The sequence below is a fragment of the Castanea sativa genome, chromosome 11 (assembly GCF_040712315.1).
Source record: "Castanea sativa cultivar Marrone di Chiusa Pesio chromosome 11, ASM4071231v1".
Taxonomy (NCBI): domain Eukaryota; kingdom Viridiplantae; phylum Streptophyta; class Magnoliopsida; order Fagales; family Fagaceae; genus Castanea; species Castanea sativa.
Window position 1 is genome coordinate 36,361,959 of NC_134023.1, and position 3,245 is coordinate 36,365,203.

The 3,245-nt window shown below is 33.9% G+C and overlaps 1 pseudogene; it reads right to left on the bottom strand.

The window, feature by feature from the left end:
• Positions 1-2,446: 2,446 nt before the first annotated feature.
• LOC142615083 (uncharacterized) lies at positions 2,447-2,918 on the bottom strand (annotated as a pseudogene).
• Between the last annotated feature and the right edge of the window lie 327 nt (positions 2,919-3,245).

The window sequence follows — 3,245 nt, forward strand, 5'->3', positions numbered from 1 at the left end:
CAATAACTGTCCTCAGGACACTATATAAACATCATTCAGACTGATAAAAGGTACGTTTACAGTTCCCAAAAAATTGGAACTCCAAAAATATAGAGAGAAAACTAACTTTGCCATCGGAGGGTTCTTGGCCGGCGATCCCGGTCACCTTTGATCACTTTCCTTTGTTTTTCAGGCCATCAACAAAGCAAGTGGTCCTTTCAAGTTTGAAGCATCCAGCCTATTGATTTTCTTTGCATTATCAAACATCCTTTGAATTTGTTTTAATTTTGCATATGATGAAAGAGATTATGGAAATTACTAATATTTTTTGCCAAGCTTTGCAGCAACATTCTATGGATCTTTTAAATGCCATGCATTTAGTTTCAAATACAAAATCACTTATTCAAAAGTTGAGAGATGATAGAAGGGAGCCTTTACTTGCTAGTGTTAAATCATTTTATGGACAACATGAAATTGATATTCCTGATTAGAATGCTCATTACACTAAAGCTCGAGGTAGATACCGTCATTAAGATGAAGCTTTGACAACAATAGAACATCATTTAAAAATTGACATATTTACAGTTGCAATGGATTTTCAATTGAAAAAATTGAATAGTAGATTTTGTGAGCTAACAGCAGATCTTCTCACTCTTAGTTCAACATTAAATCCTAAGGATGCTTTTAGATCATTCAAAGTTGGTGATATTTGCAATTTGGCTGAAAATTATTATCCTCAAGATTTCACTGAGCAGGAAATTTGTCTTTTGAAGCATCAATTGCAACATTATGAGCTTGATGGGACAAAGCTTCTAGATTTTCAGAATATGGGTACGATATCTGAGCTATGTAGGGGGTTAGAAATTTCAGGGAAGTCTAAATTCTATCATTTAACTGATAGACTGATTCATCTTGTGTTGACTCTTCCAATTTCTACAATAACTACAGAATGAGCTTTTTCAACTATGAAACTATTAAAAACAAGATTTCGCAATAGAATGGAGGATGAACTTTTGGCAAATAATATGATAGTTTATATAGAAAAGGAAATTGCTTGGAATTTCACCATAGAAATGATTATGGATGAATTCTATTCCATGAAAAATCGTCGTAGGGCATGATTTTGATGTGAAATATGTTTTTTTTTTTGTGTGGATATTTTTGTATATGTCTATAGTGTACTAGACAGTTTTTGTATGTTCATTAATGTTTAAGTTATATCAAAATTGAAATTTCATATTCAATAGACTTATGATTTATGTTTTGATATGAATACTTCAAATCGGCCCCCCATGTAAAAATTTCTAGCTACACCCCTGCACATATCCATGTATGTTTGTGTAGGATTTCTTTTCTCACAACCCTAGACATATATAAGGATTATTTTAAGGGCCATCAAAGATTATGCAAAATGATTATTCACTCAAATTGTAACCGAAGACAATTTTCCCTAATTCATCTTTTTCTTAAAGAAGATGCTGCATTTGTACGTCGTAGGGTTTTGTAACCAATGAGCTTCTTGATATTCATCGTGTGGATGAACTGAAAAACTTTGCAGCCAACATCCTTCTCAAGTTGGTATGTTAGTCACGTACTTGGATTCGCGCAAAGGAGTAAGTCACGTACTGGGATCTGCGCATCAATTGGTTAGCCACGTACTAGGAGTCATGCATTGAAATGAGAGATTGTCACTACATTACAAGTCCAACTGTGTATTAGGGTAAGGGTTCAACTGTAGGTTGGTATAAGGTACTAGGATTCCTTTACTTGTTACCATTTGTTTTAATAATAGTGGATTCTCGGGAGTGGTGACCTTAAATTCACCCGATTGGGTTTTACCTCGATGGTTTTCCCCATTCGTAAACAAATCACTCGTGTCAAATTTTATTTTCGCTGCATTTAGTTATTTAATGATTTGTTTGTGCTACCATGCTTATTGCATGTTAAATTGATTTAATTAATTTACTTGGCTAATTAATTGATTAATTTGCCCAAGAGGTCAATACATTCTTGGCATATTAGGAATGCCTTGCATTCTACATTCAACCGTAATCGGAGGGATCCCTATAAGGAAAGAATCCCACGATATATGGACATTAGAAAGGATCTTCTCTATAAGGAAATACCTTCTTCATCAAGAAACTGAGGTTAGCTCTACGCTACTATAAAAACCCCAAAGCCCTCACAAATCAAGGTACGCATAATGATACCCTAGCTCTGGCACTCTAGAGTGATAGAAAATTCTCTTTTCTGGCCAGTACCACATCGGTACTCTCTGCAAGGTTTTCTTTTTATTTGTATTGCGCAAGTTACCAAGGGCAAGTAAAGACTATTCGGCTCACTGACGATTTTTGGCATCATCATAATCATTAAACATAAACTCCTATAAATAGGTTGTCATGAAAGACTTTATTCGAATAAGATATTAAGGTGCCCACTTATCATGCTTTCCCTTGAGTTTAACATTCTAGAAAAGATATGGAATGAGGGACTCAACATCCTTCGGGAAATTTTCAAATTTTGAGAGGTACCATCTCCTGGTGGCATAACTCCGTCCCATCAAGTACAAAATATTACCACCAGTGAACGAGAATGCATACAATGTTTGAGAGATAAATGAGATCCCTAAAGAAATCTATAATTTCAAAAAGATAGTGTGGGCGTATCACAAAATCAAACAAACCACCATAGGAAATCCTATATTCTTTGTCACCCTTTGTTCTTAGTTTGGAGAGGAGGCGGTAATGGTGGTAGAAGTTACCGCTAATTCCTATAAGAAACAAAAAAATTCCAGGATACTTCAAATCAACTGGTGGCTCTAAGATTCCTTTTGGTAAGTGTTGGGCATAAATCATACTTGCAGCTGACAAGAAATAACTATGAGAGATAGAAATTGCAGAATCAAGTGCCATCCCACCACTGAATTAGTGAACAAATAGCACCTGTAAAATATGAGTATTAAAGTATTTAACCAAGTACAAAATCAAAATATTAAGACAAAGCACTAATCGGCTGCCTGTATTTATGTTATTCTCTAAAAAGTTTCTTATTACTTTTTGTTCCACTTTTCAATATAATAACATAAATTCATTCATTATATTTTTCAAGAAGATTGATAATTAAGAAAAAAGGATTTATTATTTTATTATTATTATTTTTTGTTTGTAGGACATCAATATCTTTTCTAGATAACAGTCATGAGCTTCTCCAAACTTATAACAAAATCATTGCTTCAAACTTCAAAATATAGTTTGCAAAATACACAT